General features: G+C 34.3%; 2 long non-coding RNA genes across 2 annotated transcripts in view; one reads left to right on the forward strand and one right to left on the reverse strand.

The window, feature by feature from the left end:
* The first annotated feature begins 260 nt into the window (after positions 1-260).
* Positions 261-13072, forward strand: part of LOC134484790 (uncharacterized) — a 31236-nt gene continuing 18424 nt past the window's right edge. Inside the window, exon 1 of the long non-coding RNA XR_010062584.1 lies at positions 261-614. This is a non-coding gene — a long non-coding RNA (uncharacterized LOC134484790). The remainder of the gene's footprint in view (positions 615-13072) is intronic.
* LOC134484798 (uncharacterized) lies at positions 5686-12519 on the reverse strand. Its single transcript, XR_010062603.1, has 3 exons — positions 12468-12519; positions 6069-6231; positions 5686-5917 (listed from the first exon to the last, which is right to left on the reverse strand). It is a non-coding gene; the product is annotated as an uncharacterized LOC134484798 (long non-coding RNA).

Below are 13072 nucleotides of genomic sequence, written 5' to 3' on the forward strand. Positions count from 1 at the left end.
CCAAAAGTACAACAATGCCAAGCAACCAGAGCTTCCAGGGACTAAGCCACTACCTAAAGACTATACATGGACTGACCCTGGACTCTGACCTCATAGGTAGCAATGAATATCCTAGTAAGAGCACCAGTGGAAGGGGAAGCCCTGGGTCCTGCTAAGACTGAACCCCCAGTGAACTAGACTGTGGGGAGGAGGGTGGCAATGAGGGGAGGGTTGGGAGTGGAACACCCATAAGGAAGAGGAGGGGGGAGGTGGTTGTTTGCCCGGAAACCGGGAAAGGGAATAACACTCGAAATGTATATAAGAAATACTCAAGTTAATAAAAAAGAAAAAAATAATGTAATTGTGAGATTGCATGAAATTTGGGCCCAGCTGAATTTCAGTGGAAATGTATCAATGCACATTTATTGAATCCAGGTGTGAAATTATATGTTTATGCATATTTGTCTATGTAAAAGTTTTTAATTCTGTAATTGCTATGCACTTCTAATGGTTTAATAGATGTTGATGGCTCCAAGCTTCTCCCTAGCCTGTCAAGCAAAAAGCATAAGGACAAAATGGAAAAGGCTCCAGCAAGTAATCCTCTACTTTATCTCCTGCTGTTTCAGAATGAGGTGGTAAGTGCCAGATACTGCAGTTTCTGGTCTCAGAAGGCAGACCAGTTACACTAGCACAGCATAGTGACTTGGACATAGATAAGTAAATCAGGTACAGAAACTTAGTAACTTAAACTTAGATAAGTAAACTTATTATTATACAGCAACCCAAAATATCTTGTTAGACAAAATCTTACCACATATTTCGTAAGACAAAGTCTTACCCTCAGCTAACACCCTTCATCCTCAGCTTCTTCAAGAAGAACGAACAGGAGAAAGAAGATCAATCTTAGGGCTGGCCCATGGCAAGGAGGTATATTATTTGTTTTAGGATGAAAGGTAGTATTGGTATTTGTTAAAAATATTTGGTTCATACCTTGTTAGTTTCTCTGTGTCCTTGCTTAGTTTCTCTTTCCATGATCTGTGCATTTATGACAGTGTGGTATTGTATATGGAATTATGTATGCTTTGAGCTTAGTAAAGTTTAATTGATGAATGAGTATGCCCTTCATTTTGTAGCATAATTATTCAGTATTGATTTTTTCTTGGTATATTTTTCATTTGATGAGTATGAAATGTCCTTCATTACCATTTTTCATAACTTTTCCTTGAAAGTCTCTTTCATTTGATATTAGAGTGGTTACGCCAGGTTCTTTCTTGGGAACATTGGCTGGAAAATTTTTTTCCCACCTTTCATTCTGAACATATATTTGTCTTTGTCATTGGATTGTGTTGTTTAAGCAGCAAAATGCTGGGATATATATATATATATATATATATATATATATATATATACACACACACACACACACACACACACACACACACACACACACACACACACTCTTTATGTAGAATTGAGTCCTTTGGTGTTTTGTTTTATTTGGGACCAATATTTGCTTTTTTCTGTTAATTTTTTTGTTAGATATCAAATTATGTTTCTGTGGCTATCTTCTTTAACTCTTTAGTGTTTTTTCAAAGTAGATTATTTTCTTGCTTTGTGTGGGGGTGTCGTTTCCCTCCTTGTTCTGGAACATTAGATATATTATCTTTTGAAGGACTGGATTTGTGGAAATATATATTCTAAATTTGCTATTGTGTGGCATATCTTGATATGTCCATCTATGTTGTTAAGAGTTTTTATGGTAGCATGGGCTGACATTTTTGTTCTTTTAGAATCTGTGTGATATATGCCCAGGATCTGTGTCTTTTATGAAGTCTGGTGGAATTCTGATAGGTTTGCCTTTTTATGTTAGTCGACCTTTTTGCCTTACTGCTTTTAATATTTTTTCTTTGATTTGTGGACTTTATACTTTGACTATTATATGATGGGAGAAATTTCTTTTCTGGTCTAATTTTTTGGAGTACTATTTACTTCTCATATATTGTCTCTTTCTTTAGGTTAGGGAACATCTGTAGTATAATTTTGTTGAAGATATTTACTGGCCCTTCAAAGTGGGAGTCTTCATTCTCTTCTATACCTATAATCCTTAGGTTTTATCGACTCATTTTGTCTGAGATTTCTGGGATGTTTTGGGTTAGGAGTTTTTGTGTTTTGCATTTTTTGACAGTAGTGTCAATGTTTTCTATGGTACCTTCTGTCTCTGATAATCTTTTCATCTTTTATGTTCTGTTGTTTGATGCTTGCATTCTTGAATCCTAATTTCTTTCCCAGGTTTTCCATATCCACAGTGACACTTTTTGTGTGTTTTTGTTGTTGTTGTTGCTGTTTAAATATTTTTTTCCTGATGGGTTGTTCTATTCCTCCACCTGTTTGATTATGGTCTCCTGTAATTCTTTAAGGGAGTTTTGTGTTTCCTCTACAAGGGCTTCTATCTCTTTACATCTGTTGTCCTGTATTTCTTTGATGGAGTTATTCATGTCTTTCTTAAAATCCTTTAACATCATCATGTTAAGTGATTTGAAGTACAAACATTTCTTTTTCTTTTCTGTTCTGTTGAGGGTATCCTAGCCTTGCGTTGGTGTGAGAACTGAGTTCTGATGATGTCATGTAGCCTTGGTTTATGTTGCTTAGGCTATTATACTTCCCTCTTGCCATCTCGTTATCTCTGGGGTTAGCTGGTTTTACTGTCTCTGACAATGGATTGATCCTCCTGTAAGCCTGTGTGTCAGCACTCCATGGAGACTAGTTCTTTCCTGAAGCATCTTGTGTACCAAAGCTGTGGAACAGGTTCAGCTACAAGGAATAGATAGAAATCAAAAGTATCCTGTAGCAGACTGCCCCTCTGTTCCTGGGTTCTGAGGACTCTGAGAAGTGGTAGTCTCTAATGTGATCTTGAGTGTGTCAGTACTCCTGGAAATCCAGCCATTTCCTGGTGGTGTCTGGGCACAGAGAGGTGAGGTACAGGTTCAGCTATGGAAACATAGCTTTGGGTCCTCTTGATTTTTAATCTTTCACTGGAACAGCTCACAAATGAAATTTGACTCTGTGACCAGTGAGCCCCTAGGAATGATCATCCCTTTGTATCTTCAGAGATGGGACCACACATGAGTGGCGCCTGACATTTTTACATGGGCGCTATGAATTAAAATAAGGTATCATATTCTTACATGTCAAATGTATTCCTAACTGAGATAATTGCTCAGTCAACAAAGCATTGCTGTTGAATATGAAATAGACTATCGTTGAAAAATAAAATGTTTAGACAATGTCATCTAGGTAATTGAATTTTAATATATTTATCAACTCACTTAATTACTTCATGATGGTTTAACCAACGCATGGAATGCATATTCATTAAAACGAAGAAAAGCATAAAGTTTATTTTTACAACTTTCTGAATCATGTAATAAATAATAAGTCTCCATTAATGTACCGGGATCCATAATAGTGGTATAGATTATGAATGAATAAAAAGTATTATGAGCTTTCTTTTATAAAAATTGCATAAAGATATAAGAAAAAAGAAAGAAGTGAATGCATAAATCAGTGTGTTGCAGGTGATTGTATGCACATAATTCAAGAATCTATTTTAGAAATAAGTTCATTGAGACTGTCCTAAGAAAGTAACAGTTAAGTTAAATAAGATGAAAAATAATTGAACTATATTTCGGGCAATATTACAATAAATATAAGGTCAATATAAGGAAAAAGAGCTTGACATATACAAAAAGTAAATGTGAAAGAAGGTTGTATAGATTAAGTGATGGAAGAGAGGACGAAATAAATCTGAAGCTTAGGCAAATAAAGCATATGGGCTTACAGAAACAATATAAGAGATATAAATTTTTATTTATGGAAAATATCTTAGAAATAATTGAATAGTTTTAAATAAGTTTGTTTAACTCACTATGTATATAGGAAGGGACTCTGGTTACTTATGTATTATGAAATGATACAGAGAATGATTTGAAGGCTGTTTTTGAAGTCTATCTGGAAGTAGTGTCAGTGATAATGAAAAATATTCATATCAGAGAGCTATGTTGGAAATTGATGTTTTTGGTAGAAGAATGAGGGTGGGGAGGGCAGGAATCAAATAAAGCTAATGTCTTTTTTCTGAGCAAATGAAAAGGTGTTGGGATTATTAACTCTGATTTGAAATATTTCATGATAAGTGGGTTTAGAAGAATTTTAAAGGAATTTATTTTAGATCGATTTACTTCAAGATGCTTGAAAGAACCTGTAACTCACTAGACATTTCTACTTACTGTTCATGGTTTTGTGATTTAAGCCATTACTCAGAGCATTATTAGCTGTTATATAAGAAAAAACTTAATTCATTATCTGTATTTACCAAGTTATATCTGGGAGTTCTTATTTAATAAAGAGCAAACCTATGATTATACTACATGCTTATTTAGTATATTCAGCAAGTTATTTGCCCATTTACTTACTACAAACATTTTGGATTGCAATTAGAATTTAATCCAAGTTTATGGGGGTTGACACGGCTGTTTGATTAGTATTTAATAGCTCATGAATGTGAATTTCACAGAAAGAAGTCATTTGCTTAGTTTTTGTAAATTTACAAACCCTAGAAGAGAAAAAAAATATGTAATAAATTCTAGTTCTTCTAGTTTTTTTTTTTTTGGTTCTTTTCTTTTTTCTTTTTTTTTTTTTCTTTTTTTTTTTTTTTTTTTTGGAGCTGGGGACCGAACCCAGGGCCTTGCACTTTTTAGGCAAGCGCTGTACTACTGAGCTAAATCACCAACCCCTCTAGTTTTTATATTTAGTATTTTAGTGTGTTATGCAGAAATTCTGAATCCAGATGATTTTAACTATAATATCCAGTACTATTAAACATACGCACAGCATTTTACAACTATGAATAATATATGCTTTCAGAAAATTTTCATTAAAAGAGCCAGAAATTCTTCATGAGTTCTACCGAACATGGCCATTGGGAACAGAATAAACCGCAAATAAGGAAATGCAGAAAGTGATTGACACATGCAAAATTCTTGGTTTTAAATTTAACAATCATGATAGTTATCGGAAAGTGCTTTGAAAATAGAGTCAATGACAGGATGAAAAATACTGAAGAAGAGTATTTAAATTTTTACTAAATAAAAGAAAACAGTGGATCTGAAGGTAAGCTACATTTAACAAATTGACCCTGATCTTCTGCCACTATTTATTTAATGCTTTGGTTTTTGTTCTTATATTAGATTTAGAAACATATCAATGATCCTCATTATTCTTAAATAAATGATATGCAGTTCAGCTGATTAAATATTCCACATTATCTTAATGTTCTTCTGTATCATTAGATATTAAAATTATAGAGATTATTTTGTCTAGAACAAAATTTTATTGTTTCCTTATCATATGAGAGAAGCAATTATTTACAGAGAATGGATACCTGATATTTTCTAAATACTGTCAATAGAGGTTTAAACCATATATATATTAGCTCAATCATTTATACCTCCAAATGAAAGTCATTAAATGTTACTACACATATAGTACGTAAAGGAAGTGATATATAGGAATAAAACCAACACCTATCGTGCCACAATCATCTATTATTCCCATGATGAAAGCCAATCCTAGGAAGAGAAAAAGGTACAGACACATTGCAGGATAAATCAGCTTCATTCAAAATGAGGATTGAGTTGAAAAGGGATTTGAACTAAGAATAGTTAATAATAATATAAATAAGTTTAATGTTATGAGACCTGGTTTACCTGATATGGTTTCCTTATCCCTTTAACTTGGGCAGTCACATTTCTGCTCTGTGGAATGAGACGTCTCCACCTTCTCTGCCCTCACATATTTCAGTTTGTCACATGGTCCTCAGGACGTCCTTATACCTGGGGAGGTTTTTTTCTTCTTGGAAATACAAAATGCTCATATTTCCTGACTTCGGAGACAGGGTTAAAAGGAAATGGGAAGTGAGTGACATACATACCACAACTCTTCTGTAGTATTCCCTAAATGGGGGTTTTTCGAGGATGGGCTACTTGAGGTGAGCAGAAAGGAAAGATGCTGCTTTATTTGAAATATTTTCTTACCTCATTCTGTGCCCCTGTAAAGGGCCCAGCCTTATCTCTCAGGCGTGGCCATGTTCCTGTCACTGCTCCCCTCCCTATTTCTTGCAGCTCTTAATTCTAGTTCCTGCTTGCCACTCTAGGTTTCTTCTTGACCAGATTCAGCTCATTTTCCTGTGATCCTGCTCTGAAACATACAGAAGTTTTTTTTTTTTTCTTTTGTTTCATTTTCAATCGTTTAATATTTATGTTGGCTTTTGTTTTACCTCTTTTATGGAAGCCTTAGAGGAGAATCATTCAGGGATGTCTGTTTTGATTGGAATGAGAAAATAAAGAAAAAATCCCTTTTTAATTTTACAAGACATTTTCATATCTAAGTTTTTCACTAACATTTCCCACCATGCTAGTTTATCTCCCTGTCTTGTCCTGAGTTCTTTCCTCTCATTGCTACTTGGATACTGCCTCGTAGGACTTACTGCAGAACCATGAATGCTGGCATACACGAGGAAGGAGTTGATTCTTCACCACTTTTCTAACCCTTTTTTAGATGTATCTTCCTTCTCTCTTGAGCTATTTGAATTAATTTGGATTACTGTTCTCAATTGTATAGTACTATAGTGCTTGTGCCTTGAAAATATCTGTTATTATTGTCTTGTCATAGTTCTACAGCTCAGGGTTGGGCCTAGTTACATTTTGGAACATTATTCCAAGAAGTTTGTGAACTTGAAAAAAACCTAGGCAGCAGCTATCAATACTTTCAGATGGTACTTTAATACATGAGGGCTTAAAACCTTTAATAAATCATGGAAAAAGCAGTATGAGATTCCTGTTTCTGTAAAGTACTTGAAAAACAAAAAAGGGAAAAAGACCATGCCCCACTCACTTTTGTCTTCACGTAGGGTGCACAAATGTGACTTTAGTTTTGATGCCTTTTCTGGTTAGAACATAAAATTGTTTGTGGTAGTTTGCGGTAATGGTTTGCTTCTATTAGTTTATGCTTTTGTGATTTTTTTTTGTCTTCATTATTCCCATTAGGGCCATGCTTCCCCATTTTGTATAGATAAAAGGTGGATTCAGTCCAGCTATTATTGTCCTGGGGAACAACCCACAATTTTGGGAACAAATGTCCGCAATTATGTAGTTGACTATGGTTTGAAATCCTTCCTTGCCATCACTTTCTGGCAGCAACATAATTCTGTACTATCTCTTCAATAATTGACAACCCTATAATCCCATTATATATCTGTGTGTAGGGGGAAATGGGATTCTTTAAATTTTCTGTGTTATGTGGTTTTATTCTTCCATAAATTATTTCCCACAGCCACAGAGCACAGCACACTACCGCGCATTATTGAATGCTGGGATAATTGGGGAAGGGTAGTTTGAAATACATCACTGTTCTTTGTGTCAGAAATTTTTTTTCTTTTTTTTTTTTCGGAGCTGGGGACCGAATCCAGGGCCTTGCGCATGGTAGGCAAGCACTCTACCACTGAGCTAAATCCCTAACCCCAGAGATTCTTATTTTTAATAAGTAATCCATCCTATAGAAATAGCTAATTAACTCTTGTGTTCTCCTTCATATATAAGTGCTGCTGTGAATAAATTCCATTTTTCCATTGATAAACAAAAATAAAATCCCATAAAGGCACGAAAATACATAAAGAGGGAAAAGTATCCACAAAGAAAATGCATTTAAAATGGAGAAAAATATAAACAAAATGAGATCAAAATTTATAGCCAGAAATTATGAAATTAAAAATTTCATTATAAAACTACAAATTCGTAAGGTTAGATAATACAAATATATATTCATGCAAAGAGGAAAACATTAAATGCAATGTATGCACAAAGAGTTAACTCAAAATGTATTATATAAACCAAGATTGGAATGGAGCACTCACTGTTTCTGCTGTAGAGGCAAAAATGGAAGGACTACCACTAGGTTTACCCAAGGTTTATTGCATAGTGACATATTTTCAAGAAAGGTGATGTTTCAAAAATAACTCACAAATAAATCATTGATAATTTAAACAAATACAAAAATAATAAAATATAGAAGAGCAACCCTAGTCAATGGTGATCTGATAGGATGCATAGGATTACTTCGATATTCTGGTATTTTTTGAGGCCTGTTATGTGAATGAGTTTATGGTCAAATTTGGAGAAGTTACAATGAGGTGAAGAGGAAAAGGTATATTCTTTTGTTTTAGGATGAAATGTTACCTAAATCTCTGTTAAATACATTTGGATTTTTCAAGTTATTAAAATAAATTCTGTTATTTTAACCGTATATGTTTACTTTCAGTTTCCATAAATTGTCCGTTGATGAGAGTGCGGGGTTGAAGTCTCCTACAATTTATTGTGTGTGGTGCAATATTTGCTTTGACCTATAGTTATGTTTCATTTATGAATTTAGGTGTCCTTGCATTTGAAACATAGTTGTTCAGAATTGAAAGTTCATCTTAGCATTATTTTTCTTTGACAAGTATGGTTACCTTCCTTATCATTTTTGATAACTTTGTGTTGAAAGTCAATTTTACTCGATATTAGAAAGGCTACTCCAACTTGTTTCTTGGGAACATTTGCTTAGAATTTTTCTCCAGGCTTTTACCCTGAGATACTCTTTCTTTGTCACTAAAGTTTATTTCCTGTATGCAGCAAAATCTTGGGTCCTCTTTACGTATTCAGTCTCCTAGTTTATGTCTTTTTATTTGAGGAATTGTGTTCATTGATGTTAAGAGATATTAAATTAAATGGACTATTGCTTTCTATTATTTTTGTTGTTAGAAAGGGAACTACTATTGTGTGGCTACCATCTTTTGGGTTTGTTGAAAGATTATTTCGCTACTTTTTGCTACGGTGTAGTTTCCCTCCTTGGGTTGGAAGTTTCCATCTACTATCATTTGTAGGGTTGGATTTGTGGAAAGATATTGTGTACATTTCACTTTGCCATGGAATGTCTTGGTTTCTCCATCCATGGTAATTGAAAATTTCACCAGATATCCTAGCCTGAAGATCCAGAAATGAATGCACACACCTACAGTCACTTTGTCTTCGACAAAGGTGATAAAACCACGAAATGGAAAAAAGACAGAATTTTCACAAAATTATGGTTCAACTGGAGGTCAGCATATAGAAGAATCAATTATGTAAACAAATCTCCGGGGGATGGCAAATGAACATCTTATTAGATGCTGATAAAAATTTAAAAAATAAATATTTCTTCATGTTATAAGTCTTGGAAAATATCAGGAATTCAACGGCCATACGAAAACATAGTAAGTATTAAAAAAAAAAAGTAGCCAGCATCAAACTTACTGGAGAGAAATTTGAAGCAATACCACAAAAATCACGGACTGGAAAAGGTTGCCTAATCTTTACTTACTCCTTCAGTATGGTACTGGAAGTCTTATTCACAGAAAATAGAAAAAAAAAAAAAAAAACACGGGGCAAAACGGAAAAATTTAGAAAGCCAGAAGCTAATATATCACGATTTTTAGATGATGTGATTGTATATTTTAGTGACCCCAAAATTTCCACCAGAAAACTCCTTCAGCTGATAAACAACTTCAGCAAAGTGGCTGGATGTAAACTTAACTCAAACAAATCTATAGCATTCTACTTCAAGGATAAACAGTTTGAGGGGAACTTAAGGAAATAACAGCCTTCCCAATAGTCACAAATAAGAAAAAAATACCTCAGGTTTACTCTAAACAAGCAAGTGAAATTCTGTATGACAGGAACTTCAAGTCTCTGAAGAAAAAAAATACATTGACGAAGGTCTCATAAGATGAAATAATTTCCCATGCTCATGCATGGGAAGGGTTAATATTGTAAAAATGGCCATCTTGCCAAAAGCAGTCAACAGATTCTAGGCAATCACCATCAAAATTCCAACTCAATTCTTCACAGAGTTAGAAAGACCAATTTGAAATATTAATATTAATATTAATAAAAATTGATCTGAACGGTACAGAGACAGTGAGGTAGATCAATGGACTATAGACACTTGATATTTGACAATGAACCAAAACCATCCAATGGAAAGATAACATTTTCAACAAATGTTTCTCATTCGACTGGAGGTTACCATGTAGAAGAATGGAAATCTATCAATTCTTATCACCCTGTGCAAAGCAGAAGTCGAAGTGGATCAAGTATCTCCACAAAAAATGACATATAATCTTAAACTAATAGAAGAAAAAGTGGGTAAGTTTCCTGTACAGAACACCAATGGCTTTTACTCCAAGATCAAGAATCTACAAATGGGACTTCATAAAGCTCTTGTAGGGCTAGGGCTGTGGCATTTGGAAAAAGGTACAATCAACAAATTACGAAAAGATCTTTACCAATCTTCCATCTGATAGAGGGCTAAAATCAATCTATACAAAGACTCAAATAGTCCTTCCAAAAATGCTGTATAGCGCTAAACACAGAATTCTCTACTGAGGAATATCAACATCCTTAGCCATCAGGATAATGCAAATCACAAAATTCTAAGGTTACACGCACTCCAGTTAGAATGGCTAAAGTAAAAAATGAGATGACAACAGATGCTGGCAAGGAGGTGGAGAAAGACAAACTCTCCTCCATGTTTGGTCAGATTGCAAGCTTGTACAACCACTCTGGAAATCAGTCTGGAGTTTTCTCACAAAGTTGGATATAGGACTACCTGAGGATACCACAAACCCACTTCTTGGATATATACCCAAAAGATCTCCAACATATAAGAAGGACACGTGATGCTACAGGTTGAGAGCACCTTTCTTTTTTATAATAGCCAGAAGCTGAAAAGAAACCAGATGTCTGTCCACATAGTAATGGATAAAGGAAATGTGGTACATTTACACACCTGTGCTCTTCTAAGTTATCAAAAACAAAGTTTGTATAAAATTCTTAGGATGGAAGTAGAAATTATCATTCTGGGTGAGGTAACCCAGTCACAAAAGAACGCAAATGGTAAACATTTATTAGAAGTGTGTATCAGCCCAAAAGTGTGGAATACACAAGAAAGAATTCTCAGGTCATATGAAGCCCAAGCAGAAAGAGGACCAAAATGCAGATGTTACATTCCTTCTTAGAAGGGATAAAAAATATTCATGGTAGGAAATACAAGGATAAAGAGTTAACCAGGGACTGAAGAAAGGGTCAACCAGAGACTGCCTCTTGTTGGGATCTGTCCCATATGCAGTCACACAAACCAGTCACTATTGCTGATGCAAACATGCCCTTGTTGAGAGGACTCAGATAAGGATGTCTCCTGAGAGACTCTGACTGAACCCTACTGACACTGGTGAGGATGATTGTAGCTAAACATTGGACAGAACAAGGGGGTTCAATGGAGTTGTTAGAGAGCGGAAGGGGTTTGCAAAACCCCAGGAAGAACAATAATATCAACCAACCAGACCCCACTAGAAATTTGAGGGATCAAACCACCCACTAGTGAGTAAAGATTGAGGGACCCATGAGTGCAGCCACATATGTGGCAGAGGATTGCACTGTCTAACATCGTTGAAAGGAAAAGCCCTTAATCCTGTGAAGACTTGTTTCCCAATGTAGGGTAATGCCGGGGCATTGAAGTTGAAGTGGATTGGTGGGAATGGGAACATCCTCAGCGATGCCATGTATCTGGTGGGGGTTATGGGAGAGGGAGGAAAAGAGATAACATTTGAAATGTAAATACATAAAATAGTCAGGAAAATTATTAGATAAAAATGACATTTTGTCTCATTAAATTAATCATACAGTAAAATATCATTTCCCATTTCTGATATTGGCACAAATGTTAGAGTTTGGCATTAACTTCCTTTAGTCTCTTTTGCTGTCTATACCCAACATGTCCCTTTTTGTTATGAGTTATATAAACAAAAATCTATTTTTCAATTTAAAGGAATATAGATTGAAAAAATACTGATATCATTTGAGAAAGAAAGATACTAACAATTTTACTATACTTCCCTTTATTAAAAGTTAGACAACTCCTTGAAAAAACTTCAATGGATAATGTCAAATATGTTTGTAGTAATGGTACATCAAATAATTTTTGTTAATAGCCACAAACAAGAAATGTTTCTGATATTTATGCATTATGGTATTTGATTATGGAAGAAACTGAATGATCTTAGATTTTGAAAATAATGTATATAAATCATTTATTTTTAATTTTTGTTGACAGAAGTAAATTATCAACGAATACATATAAACAATTAGGCACAAACTTATAATATACATAGAGCAAATTAAATATATACTTAATGAACCAAAGGTGAGCAATCATGTATAAAAGCAAGATATATCATGGGGTTGGGGATTTAGCACAGTGGTAGAGCGCTTGCCAAGGAAGTTCAAGGCCCTGGGTTCGGTCCCCAGCTCCGAAAAAAAAAAAAACAACAAAAAAAAAGATATATCACTGAGTCTACTTACAGTTGGAGTTAAGAGATGATTCATGATTCCATGTATTTCTTTCTAGACACCTAATAAGATAAAATTAATGTTGGAAAATGCTAAAACTGCAATTAGTAGGTTAGATCGAATATACACATTTAAACATTGCATTTGAAGAAATATACATAATGTATTTTCAAGTTTATTTACAGCATATACTAAAATACACTATCTCCATAAATTATCAATATGACTCAAGCAATTTCTATGCTCATATTAAAGTTGAAGTAGCAAGCATACATATACATGTATGTGTGTATGTACACACACACAGGCACACACACACACACACAATACTCCTAAAAATTTAAAACAAATTAGCAAATAATAAATTCATTCAGAGAAAACCATGTAAAGTGATGAACTAAATTTCCAGAATACTGCTCTCGCAAAAGAATACTTTCAGGCATATAAAACATTGCCTCAGGATTTTTAAGAAAAATACGTATGTGGCCAATATATGTAATCAGATCCCAGTTAGACTTATCACTCAGAATTGAAGTAGAAATTGAAGTGGACCGGGGAAAATTTTAATAACAGGGTTAACTATATTTTTTTCAATTATAAAAAAGAAACATTGGAGA

This window comes from Rattus norvegicus (genome assembly GCF_036323735.1).
Source record: "Rattus norvegicus strain BN/NHsdMcwi chromosome Y unlocalized genomic scaffold, GRCr8 chrY_unlocalized_8, whole genome shotgun sequence".
In the NCBI taxonomy this organism is placed as follows: domain Eukaryota; kingdom Metazoa; phylum Chordata; class Mammalia; order Rodentia; family Muridae; genus Rattus; species Rattus norvegicus.